The sequence below is a fragment of the Mirounga leonina genome, unplaced genomic scaffold (assembly GCF_011800145.1).
Source record: "Mirounga leonina isolate KUSES-001 unplaced genomic scaffold, KU_Mleo_1.0 Mir_53, whole genome shotgun sequence".
NCBI classification, from domain to species: Eukaryota; Metazoa; Chordata; class Mammalia; order Carnivora; family Phocidae; genus Mirounga; species Mirounga leonina.
This window is the reverse complement of record NW_023270807.1, coordinates 41404766-41417972: the sequence shown is the minus strand read 5'-3', so window position 1 is coordinate 41417972 and position 13207 is coordinate 41404766. Positions and strand designations below refer to the sequence as shown.

Here is a 13207-nt window from a genome sequence, read left to right as displayed (position 1 = left end):
AAGAAAGAAAGAAAGAAAGAAAGAAAGAAAGAAAGAAAGAAAGAAAGAAGAGAGAGAGAGAGAAAGAAGAAGAAAGAAAGAAAGAAAGAAAGAAAGAAAGAAAGAAAGAAAGAAAGAAGAAAGAAAGAAAGAAAGAAGAAAGAAAGAAGAAAGAAAGAAAGAAAGAAAGAAAGAAAGAAAGAAAGAAAGAAAGAAAGAAAGAAAGAAAAGAAAGGAAGAAAGAAAGAAAGAAAAGAAAGGAAGAAAGAGAAAAAAAGAAAAGGTTCCCAGAAAATGTGCTATCTTCTAAAGAAGACTGGTACACTTGCTACTGGGTGAAGTTAGGCTCCCAAGGGCTCATCCTAATGGTCCCAGATTCAAGCCAACTCAGACCAAAAGGTTTAGGGCTGCCTACTAGGGATGGAGGACTAACGAGCTAGAAGCATTCTGAGTTGCTAAGGATTTCATAGAGAAAGGCTGACATAGCACTTGTGAACTTTAAATATTTAAACTTTTAAGAGGAACAAATTTACCTCTACTGAGTTTTCTGCCACTCACAGCTGAACCTAATCCCAATTAATGCATTCGTTCTCTCCTGGAGATTATCTTAACTTGCCAGAGTCTTTGGAGGTAGTTAGGGAGTCCAGAAGCCATTGCCATTAGGAAAGTCCTCTTGAGTCCAGCCTCAATCCAGCTTGGAACTCAACTCAGCTTGAAGATTGGCCAAAACTAGTTCCATCTAGTCAAGTACCATACACTGTCTGCACTCACTTCTCTTGATGAAATACTGGCAGAGTGTCTAGTTACTCAAGCAAAACGAAGGATAGTAACAAATTGTCAAAGATCCTAAACATCAACATTGCTGACTGTGTTTAGTAAAATGCCATTTTTCTCTACCTCTGAACTGAAAGAATTAAGTTGGGCCTTCCCAATGCCAGAGCAACTGACCTCCATCCAAGGGGTAGATGAGATACGTGGAAAAATCTGACTTAATGGTTCTTTGCTCTTATTTATATTGCTACATCTTTTACCAAAGATCATCAGACTAACATTATGGCAGCCTACACAAGCAAAACAGTCAAATGTAGGGAAAGAAAAGTCAAGTCAATCTAAACATGCATTTTGTATTTTATCCTAAGAGTCAAGTTCATTGAAAAAGTTGTTTCTTTGGACTGAGCAGTGATTTTGCTGATATGAGCAGTGATTTTGCTGATATGACAAGTGAAGTCAGCTAAAATAATAAGCCTGTTTTATACATAAAGATGCAAGTTATTTGAAAAATATCCTTATTGCAGTCCACATCAAGGACAGTTTACAAAGGTAGCAGAGGAGTCCCTAAAGCGAGGCCTTGCTAAAGACACTAGGATTAACACCCTGGCAGACACACAAGAAGGGCAGGAATCCTTGTTCTCAGCTTCTCCACCCAGAGGGCAATTGTCCAGCCAAGATTAAGTTGAAAAGACATGACAAATTATTCTAAACTCTAACAGAGAGAATTTCACAACCATCTGATTCAAATGGAAATGCAGACCTCAGATCAGATAACTAAGGTCAAAACATTAAAAAAAAAAAGGCTTGAAATGTCTGATTTATCTACATTGGTTTTATTATACCGATGTTCAGAATTGTCCAAAACTAAAGTTCACTTTGTGGAAAGCATTTCCCAAAAGTAGATGCAGCCAATAGTTTAAAACCGGTCATTTAAAGTCACGAAGGAAATTTGTGAACCCACTTAGATATTGAAAGTAAAATAGTGACACTACTCTTTTTCCAAAAGTGATTCTTTTATAAACTACTGTGATTTATTTTTTTTAATTTTAGATTTGCAAATCTAAAATACATTGAAATGTAGTGATTTTGTGTTTAGAGTTGAACATCAAAATATAAAAAACTAGGGGCACCTGGGTGGCTCAGTCGGTTAAGTGTCTGCCTTCAGCTCGGGTCATGATCTCAGGCTCCCGGGATCGAGCTCCACATGGGGCTCCCTCCTCAGCAGGGAGCCTGCTTCTCTCTCTTCCTCTGCCTGCCACTCCCCCTGCTTGTGTTCTCTCTCTCTTGCTTTTTCTCTGTCTACTAAATAAATAAAATCTTAAAAAATAATAATAATAAACTAAAGACTTGGAAATTGAAATTAACTTAGTTGGGTCACTTACCCAAGAATCCCATATACTATCCTTGTTAAGGAGAGAAATGTATTATATTCTTAATTTCTCTAAGAATATAAAGCATTGTGGTTATTGTGGTACTTGTGAGAAACAATATAGAACAGTGGTTAAGATGTGGACTCCGGAGCCAGATTTAAACTTTAAGACCTGGGGTTCAAATCCTAGCTGTACCACTTACTAGTTGTGTGAACTTAAGCAGATTGGTTAACCTTCAACGTTGACTCACTTTCCTCATCTATACCACGTTGTCCCATTATGTCCCATTAAAAAGACAAAATGATTTAATATTAATATAGCACTTAGAATGGTGCCTGGGGCATATTAATTTGACATAATGAATTATGAAATATGTCTCTTATTAAATAAGAATCATTTCCTTAAGTAATACAAAATGTCTCTGCGGTACATAATATAAAGCTAATTTAAAACTACCCTACCTATATGTGACCAATTTACTCTAAAAACCATTAGAACATACAGGGTGCCTGGGTGGCTCAGTCAGTTAAGCGTCTGCCTTTGGCTCAGGTCCTGGGATCCAGCCCCACTTTGGGCTCCCTGCTCAGCAGGGATTCTGCTTCTCCCTCTCCCTCTGCCCCTCCCTCCACCACTTGTGCTCTCTTTCTCTCTCTCTCAAATAAATAAAATCTTAAAAAAAAAAAAAAAGTACCACCCAAATACCACCCAAAGTTTAATTTGATTAGCCAGCATTAAATTACTAAGATTGCAGATTTGTTCAAGCAATCTCTCCAGTAAATTCATTCTCATTAGAACATCTATCAAAGGATGGAAGAGAAAAAAAAGGGTAGAGTATGGAATGCTCTGACTGTTACGTATAGCCACTCTCCATTCATTCCTTCAGAGATCGGAACAACTGGCCCTGAGAGCTGACCTGCTAAGTAGTGGCAGCATCTTTAGACTTGACCAGGGAAGCTTTTAATTTTTTTTTAAATTTGAGTGAAAAACCAATATAAAGGACCCTCTTACCTAACTACTGAAATTGTCACTTGTCTGCTCTCTCTCCCTTCATCACTGTCAGAGATTATTCTTCCTGGAGCAAAAAGGTAGTAGAGTCTGACTCCATTTTTTTTAATATTTGACCTCTGACACTCTCAAGCCCCACTTCTCACTCTTCCTCTCTTGCCCCACATCTGGGTAAACCAATAAGAAGACCCCAGCATTCCTTCCCTTGGTGGGGGGGGTGCAGGGAGAGAGTCCAAACAAACTTTGGGAACCCCCACCCTGGCCCCACCCCCTAACCACAATAAAAATCAGAGATACCCTCTGCCTAAGCCATTCTAGACCAGTTTGGATGTCTGCTCTCTCCATGAAGTCCCATTATGTAAGTAATAAACCTTTTCATACTCTCTTGGGCTTTGTGTGTGGTGTCATGAATCTTAAAACCCAAACCAATTGAGGGTGGGGAGGTTGATCCCAGCCTCCGTGGGGCAACCAAAAACAACTGGAGCAGCAAGCAGTGTGGTGTAGTTGATGACCGCATGACCACCTTTGAAGGGAGTCTTCCTTCCTTTGCTCTTGGCTTGCTCACTGACTCTGATGCGAGCTGGGGAGCATGCACTTGGAACCACACTGCTGCCTGTTGTCAAGCTTATGCTTTGAGTTGTGCGTGGCAGTGCTGCCTCTGCCAAGTCCTAGAGTTTCTGTTTACAGATTTAACCTAAATTGGAAGTTTCAATAATTAGAGTTTAGGTACAGGATTATGGGATTGGGGTTGGGGTGGTGTCACAGATCTCCTTAAAGTGGTCCTAGGTCATGTGTCTTGGCCCAGATCAATCAGTATGTCTTGGACTGAATCATGTGTCCCAATTCTATGACCTACACTAGGCTCTGGGGGGCAGCTCTTACCCTGTGACCATTGGTTGTATAGATCCCACTCTAGAGTGCTCAGGGGAAGACTGATACTCTATGCAGTATACAAGCCCATCACATGGCCACTTGTGGGAGGAAGAGTCTTTACAAATTTTACTTCAGTTCATTTATGCTGTTACTTGCAAATTGGCCTGCCTTGAATAGGGTCCCCTCCAACAAAAGGCTCTAGAATCTGTCCAAAGTACATTATAATAGGCACTCCCATTAATGTTTTCCAGGGACTCCTTCACTTAGAGGCATTAGCAACCTCCTCTCAGGCCTCCTAGAGTCTCTGGCCCACTTATGATGACAGTAAGTTGCTCATGAGCCTCTCCTATAAGAATCTGCTCTCCTTACCTCCAGGCTACACACCATTTGAACATCAACTGGTGGCTGCATGTTGGGCTTTTCTGGAAACAAAGGCCCTCAGTCCATGATCCCTATGCCTTGGATCACTGAGGCAGCACCCAGCAGACTGGGCACAGTCACAGAGGTCTCCTTATTAAAATGGAAATGGTAAGTGACAGCGACGCAAGATGGCAGCTACCACAGGCTCGGGAGTAAAAGTTCCTCGCAATTTTCAACTGTTGGAAGAACTGGAAGAAGGCCAGAGAGGAGTAGGAGATGGCACAGTTAGCTGGGTTCTAGAAGATGATGAAGACATGACACAAGATGGACAGGGATGATAATTGGGCCTCCAAGAACAATTTATGAAAACCAAATATACAGCCGTAAAATAGAATGTGGACCTAAATACCCAGAAGCACCCTCCTTTGTAAGATTCGTAACAAAAATTAATATGAATGGAGTTAATAGTTCTAATGGAGTGGTGAACCCAAGAGCCATATCAGTGCTAGCAAAATGGCAGAATTCATATAGCATCAAAGCTGTCCTGCAAGAGCTCTGGCGCCTAATGATGTCTAAAGAAAACATGTAACTCCCTCAGCTGCCTGAAGGACAGTGTTACAGCAATTAATCAAAAAGAGAAACCACAGGCCCCCCCCTCCCCCCCCCCCTCCATTTAAGCAGTCATTTTCCACAGTAGTACATTTTCTAGATATGTCTTCTAGACCTCAAAGTACTGGAAAGGAAGCTCCCATTCAAAGGCAATTTATCTTAAGATACTCTAAAGGATACTAATTTTTGTCCATTTGAAATATATGTTGTGCTATAACAAAAAATGAATAAATAAATAAAATGGAAATGGTACTTACAAGATAGAGCCAAACCTTGGCCTTCTGTAGGAGGAATTGGCTTCCCCGGACCTTAGTCTCTTGCCAGATGTAATGGTGCTACAGAAAGTCATTCCTCTCCCAGACCCACTGGCCACCTGAAGAAAGTATGTGTGTATTTGATTGAAACTCAGGATGAACTGAGTAATCAAAAAAGGGAGTTCATTTACTTCACCTATGGTAAGATCACCATAACATGTGATGGAGCCCTCTAGGTAGTGAATGCTATCTCCAATCAGGACAATCTTGGTTAAGGACAAGACTCAAGGGTCAGCACAGTTGGCCAAACTTTATGCAGTCATCTTAGCAATAGACGATGTTTGGCCAAAAATTGGTCCAATGTGCCTGTTTTTACAGAATCTTGGGACATTACCAATTATCTGGCCACTCAGACCAATGGCAATAACAATTCCTTATCCAAGGTTACCTCTTTTGGGCTAAAAAAACTGTGGGAATTTCTTGCCTCAGATACCCAAAATAAAAATCAAGGTCGTGCATGCCTGTCCATATTAAAGCCAGAATAAAAGGCTTCATCTTATTCGTTCCGGAGTGCCAGACATTATTGATGTTCTTCCACCAAGGCATGTATTTCTCTCCTCAAAGTACATACCACAGACTCCTGAATAAGATATCCAATGAAACTCCAATAAACCTTAATGGCCACATGCTCTAGGCCTCATAGGGAGTCATAATGGCTTACTTAAATGAGTTCAAAATCAATTAAATGAGACATAGCACATTTCAACCATCCATCAAACATCAGTGGTGAATTATGATGAATCTGACTCCATTTGTGATGTCTGAATACTGACAACGTTCAAGCCCCATACCCTCCCTTCCCACTTTTTGCCCCACATCTGGGCAAGCCCATAAAAATACCTGAGTTTCATCCCTTGGCATCTGCTGGGTAGTTAAAGCCACAGAGACCCAGAACCCTCACTCTGGCCCCACCCCCTAATCACTATGAAAAGAAAGCCATGCCCTGCGCTCCCAGAAAATCCCATTATGGGAGTAATAAGCCTTTTCATACCCTCTTGATGCATGTGTGTGATCATCAGTCTTGATATTAAAACTAATTTGAGGAGGAGGTATTTTCTTACTCTCTTGAGGACAACCACAGTTGTGTGTCTCACCCTCCTGCTCAGAGACCTCCGATAGCTCCCCCACTGTCCACTGAATTAAATAGAAACTCTTTATCATAGCTACAGATTTACCTTTCCAGTCTCACTTTCCACCATACTCCTTATAAACATAATGCTTCAAAGGTTATTGTGGCCAGAACACACTAGGTCTTTAATTGCCTCCATTCTCTGTGCTTATGCTGTTCCCTCTGTCCTGAGTTTTCTCTTCCACTCACCATCTCTATTTGCCCCTTCTTCAAAGTCATCTTAAAAGTGAACTCTTCCATAAACCCTTTTCTGAGTCTTTCAACCAGACAAACTCTCTTCCTGCTTTGAACCCTGTACCACACTGTCTGAATCTCTGGTAGTGCTTTATCATATTCTACCCTATAACATAGTCATTCACATCTTATTGCTCCTAAAGCTCAAGGGTTGAGACCATGCGCCCTGGAAACAGACATGAATGAATGAATGAATATCTCACATCTGATTCTTGCTACCTAGTTGCCAGTGGGCAAGTTACCTCTCCTCGCTAAGCCTCAAGGCCTTCCCAAATGAGAAGAAATAAAATCTTACATATGAAGGGTTCTGCCTATGTCTGATTCATACTCAACGCTCAATAAAATGCTAGCTGTTATACTTATCCTCTACTGGATCAGAAACAATTTTATGTCAGAAACTCATTTTTCAATCCAATGCAACAACAGTGCCTGGTATATAGGAAGTATTTAATAAATATCTATTGAATAAATGGTTCATAGGACTTCACTGAAACTTTAAAGTAAATTAACAGTAAGATTAGGACAATTAAATCACATGCATGCAATCTAAATCAATTCTAAATATGCAGATACAAATCATCTAAAAAGAATAGAATTCAGGCAAAGACATCGGTTTGTCTTGAAAAACGCTTGCTAACTTGTAACTAGCTAAGTTAATTTCCAATATTCCTCCACACCCCACACCACCTCTGCCAACCCTGTAACCAATACATGTGTGCACATACACACACACATGCACAGACACACACAGATACTTTCAACTGGGTTATGGGCTTAGCTGTTCCCTAATTTTGTTATTTTAACAAAAAGAAGACATTGTGGATTAAAAACAGTGACAAGTTAATTGGCAACTTAAGGTTTCTTTCTGTTCAAAATCCTGTTCACAGACCATTCAACACTCTGTAAAAAGTTTGATGTGAGATTTAAAATACATAGTGAACTATGCTGGTCTATGTTTAATATTCCTAATTTAGATAGACACCAAAAATATTTTTAGGGGTTAGAAAAAAGATATTATACCTTCTGATGCAGTAATTCTCCTTCAAGAATCTACTTGAAGGGAAAAAGGAAAGCTGTAGAAACACAGGGAGGTACAGCACTGTTCATTAGAACCTTAGCTAAAATTTCAAAAATGTCCTGTATGTGTAAAATATGTGATTGCCTGTGTACTTTAAAACCAGATATACAATTGTTTTTAATGATACTGGGGAATGTTGACAACACTGGAAGTAAAAAGGCAAGATACAATGTGATATAAACAAATGGCAGTTTATCTCAATATTGAAGCCTTTTTTCTGTAGTGATAGGATAACTCATGGTGTTTTCCCCTGTGTTTTTTAAATAATCTACAAGAAACATGCATGAGTTAATTTTAAAATGTCCCTTAAATGTTTAATAGCCATGTGATTGCCATGACCTGTAAGAATAACCGCAGAATGTCTAAGTGAAAGATAAAGTCCTCTTTGAAAACAGTTCACTAACTGTATTTTAATACAGAAGCTATCTCATACAAAGAAATGTATATTTGCTAATTGACCCACCTAATGTTTCAGTCAGTCCAGTTTTCCTTTGTGCAAATAGTCACCTTGAAATGTGTATCATGGTTCTCCCTGGGAGAAGACACAGAAGTAGAATAGGACTATGGGGGTAGAGAAGTAGGGAAATTTATAAAATTCCATTTTTAAAAAAAGCCTATCTTGATAACATCCTCAGTTTCTTTAAAACATATTATTAAATATTTACTTTACACAAAAAGTATTACAGGGAGTCCTATTTTAAGGCTCTACTTCCTTAGAAACAACTGTATTCTTACATTAACCACATTAAATTGTGAACCACATTAAACTTACATTAACCACATTAAACTGTGAACCACAAATAAATCCTATTATCATAAAATGTCCGCTAAACATAAACTGCATTTGTTTCTTATAAACATTTACATACAAGTTTGTGACAGAGTAATCGCGATCCTGAACCTTAAGCCATATTTTCATTTTAAATAGCAAAGCAAACCTAATTAATTTCCCATGTGATACATTAAAAGGCACTCATGATAGATTTTTCTTAAAATTCACATAAGTGAGAAACCTTTTGTGATCTGTGGTATACATACTACAGTGAGGACACAGGGACTGTCATGTTTGGTCCTGCGTAGTTCAAGACAGTAAACTAACACATCACCAGCACGGCTGCCAGGATTTGGCCCATCAGCTCGCTGGTTTTCCTGCGTGATAGGGATTTGCACTGATTTAGATTCCGTTTGGTCTAGGCCCTCAAAGAATGGGTGCTAGCATGCACCTGGAGCAGGCACAGGCTGGGGGACTAGACCTGAGCATGCAAAATTGACCGTCTCCATGGTCATGAACTTGGTCACATTTGTTTAATGTTCTCACCAGCTGAGCTAACTCATTTTTTTAAAGATAGAATTACACAAGCTAGCACAGCTTCCCAGAGTTTTATTTTTCTTTTCAAAAGAAATACCACCATTAAATTTCCAAAATAGTTCCTATCACAGACTCAGAGGAGCTTTATGGTAATATGATTGCTATGAAAAAAATTATCTCAAACATATTTAAGGCGTATTGAGGGGTCTGAATCGTGGTAATTTTTAATGCAATGGAAGTGAAATTTAGATCAAACCAAAACATATTGAATGAGTGCAAAGCAAAAACGATAAAACGAATATATTCACAGCAATTGCCTTTTATATTAGACATGGGAACTGAAAGATCTGAAGGTAGGTAATTAGTAATGCCATCATGTGGCAAAAACAGCATGAGAAAGGAGAGTTGGGAACCCTGAGATCTGGTCCTGCTTGTCATTATGTAACATAATGTTATGTCACAATTATCAGTTTCTTCATCTGTAGCCTAGAAAATTGGGCTTGACACATCTAAGAGCCCTTCCAATTTTGAAATACTGAGTTCTTACTCCTGTCAAAAGTATATAAATCACATATTAAATATTTTTAAAAATCTAGATTTTTTTTAACCATGACCAAGTTAGAGCTGCTAAAATGTTTTAAGATAAAACACAAATGAAGCCAGTTTGCATTTTTTAATCATTTATAAGGACAAGAACAGAAAAATAATTGTACAAAACATCCTCAAAGGACTGTTTTTCTCCATCTCAAAGAAGACAGGATCACCTGGACAATATAGATTATGTTTTCTTAATTATTTCTAATGCAGCACTGCAGTATTACTGAAAGATTTTAAAAAGACATTGTCAAGGTATTTTTCATATATTTTCTAGAAATATAATTTCCTCCCTTCCCTCTCTTTTACCATGAAAAATCCTCGCACAAGTACAAAAGTGAAACCTGATTCTCATCTAATAAATGTCAGTCTTCACTTTATGGTGCTGCTCTCTGAAGGCTGGATGACTGAATGGATTTTGGAGCAGGAAGAAAGCACATGCCAAATTGTTTTTAACCTTGCAAAGCCTCATGGTTGTCTCTCTTAGTGTAGTCTTTGGAGAAAACATTTAAATGGAAAGCAGAAGTGATATGAAAGACTCCCAACCTAGAGCTGCAAAGCCAGTAATGTCCTCAAGAAGGTAAGCCCTGTATTGGAACATTAGGCCAAAAGGGCAGAGTAAAACAGAATCCCTAAGGAAATAATCACAGTTCATTGGAGCCTTTTTTTCTTACATCTACTTTAATTAAAAAGACAGAAAACAAAGATATGTTATTTCTAATTAAATACTGAGCATAATCCACATTTGCTGCCAATCAAGATAATGTAAAAGAATTTACCAGTTGTGATTTACTCATTTATTTCAATCCTTTCCCCACTTCTGAAAAAAAAGGAAATCTTGTCTATTATTGATAGTATCAATCTCCATAGCTCCTTTTCCCTTAAAAATTTTTATTGACTCTGCTTCAAACTCTCCCTATTTGTCAGAAAAATCCATCAGCCATAAGGTAGGACTGTGCCCTACAGGCCACCACTGAATCACAGGGGGCAGCAAAATTGATGAAATATATATATATATATATATTCATGTATCAAACTGAATGGTTCCATGCAGAGAGGATGGTTACAATTCACGGTCAAATAGTGTATTATCTTATAATCTTGCACTTTAAATAGAAATTTATTGGACATTTTAATAGCTTTTTAAATTGAGGGATTTAGGGGCGCCTGGGTGGCTCAGATGGTTAAGCGTCTGCCTTCGGCTCAGGTCATGATCCCAGGGTCCTGGGATCGAGTCCCGCATCGGGCTCTCTGCTCCTTGGGAGCCTGCTTCTCCCTCTGCCTCTCTCTCTCTCTGTCTCTCATGAATAAATAAATAAAAATCTTAAAAAAAATAAAAATAAAAATAAATTGAGGGATTTATCAAGCGCTTGTATTTTTCTAACTTTCTTCAAATGAAACTTGTAAAGGATAAATGAAGGGTGTTTCTGCTGAAACAGCTTTGTTTCAAACTGAGGAAATATACTTTCCTCAAAATTTTTTTCTCAAAAACTTATTTTGGTAGGTAATATACTTAAAATTTTTTTTATTATGTTATGTTAATCACCATTACTTTAATTTTCTAAATAAATTTTCAAGTTTATAAAATAAAATTTTTAAAATGGATTACTTTAAGTTTTTAGGATTAGTAATGCATAATGGTACTAAAGATCAGTGTTTAAAACACTTAAAGTTATGATACTTTTAGTTTTATTTCATTTTTCCTATATACCCTTATACTCATTGGATTTATGTAGCACCTATCTTCTAAGGAACTCAGACTGTCTTAGGAGTTTCTAGACTTAGAGTATTATGACTGCACAGTAACAGCCGTTTCCAAACAGTAATATTTTTTTGTCCGAAGAATGTTCTATTGCCATGTATTGGAGAATAGCAAGGAGTAATGTGACAGAAAAGAGAGCAGTACCAAGTTGGGAAGTTCATACAGAGGAAGAAGCAAGGGGATGATAAAGCAAGAAATCGTTACTTCAAAAAAGCCATCCACCTAACAGGCAAAAACACCTTCACTTTATTCCGGATCCTGCTTCAGTGAGTGAATGAGAAAAACTAGACTAATGAAATCTACTGCTCTCCTGGATCTTAGCTAGAGCTCGGTTTTTAACTGTTAAGATTATCATGGGATGAAGAAGAAATACTTCTTCTAAATAGACTATAAGTATTACAATTTGTTTTCCACAGAATCAGCAGACTTACCAGTCAAAGTCTAGCAGTTTATTTCTGAGATGGTATATGTGCCCTTATTTATTAGATGTTTTCACTATTTTTGGCAGGCTAATACCTTCATCATTCCTAGGAAATAATGGCAGCCAGCCAGTTTATGAATTCCTGGTGAACACTTAAAATGTTTAATGGAATATTAAGTACCATATATTTAACCTTTCCTTGGGTAATTAATTATAGGATCTGAAATATCTCCTATAAGTAATAAATACTATAATTTTTCCAACTTAATCTAGTTAAAACTTCGTATTATGACTACAGAGTCTAAAGAAGGAACAGATTCATAAATTTTTAGCCCTATTTTGAAAACTTCTCAATTTAACTCAAAGAAGGAATAGGTAAAGATCTCTAGAACCTAAAGGACTGCAGTCCTATTTCATTTATAAAAATACGGCAATGTAAATTTTATTTCAAATATAAAACACTGTAGAACATAATCAATTTAAAGAGAAAGAAGGCCCTAAGACTTATTGATGCAAGTTTACCTACACTGTATGTTAAGCAATAATGGCTAATGTCACTTTATATAATAGCTTGGAGAGTAATGGAATTTACTTTTAGGCTTCATTGGCAAATAAACTGAAAAAAAAATCTTGTCCATTATTGATAGTTATCAATTGATTAAGCAATTGCTGTTATTTACACCTACATGTGATTTATTCTTCACACAGGTGTATATACTAATATAGAGCCTAGGTAAAATTGAAATATTCCCCAATTCTTAAATATGAACTGAACACAACCTATGATTCATTGAGACACTTGTTTATGGATGTAGACATTTATCTCTGGTTATTTCCTCAAATTCATATCCTGTCATAACAGTTTTTTAAACATACAAGTAGGATCTCTGATAAACTACTGACCACGTATGTTCCATTTAAAAAATTTTTTTTAAATATTCTCAAGAAAATCTAAGTTCCAATTTACATCATGATCTTAGGAAATGTTCTTTTAATTTACATTTTTAAATCTTTTATTTTAGGATATTGTGTCCTTAAGACATTTCATTTTAAAACATTTGCATTGTATTTGATTCATACTCTGCTCTAAAAACCCATAAAACAATGTCATATAGAAAGTTTAATGAAGTAAATAATTTTATTCCATTCTAACAACTTAGCCTCAAAAAAGCTCCAAACTGTGAGCTGTTTATCATACAGAACTCTCCCCTCTCACCAACTTTACCATGCTCTTACAAAATTGTTTCATGAATAGCATTAACTTTGGGACCCTGAGAAGTCTATTACGTGAATATTCAGATTCTCTATTTAAGTCCTGAAAGGATCCACCATCTCAAAACTATTTCCAAAGTCTATTTAAGACATTACTTCACTTTCATTTTCAGCTACAACTAATACC

The 13207-nt window shown here is 37.3% G+C and overlaps 1 pseudogene; it reads left to right on the top strand.

The window, feature by feature from the left end:
- The first annotated feature begins 4546 nt into the window (after positions 1 to 4546).
- Positions 4547 to 4986, top strand: LOC118001261 (annotated as a pseudogene).
- The last annotated feature ends 8221 nt before the right edge of the window (positions 4987 to 13207 follow it).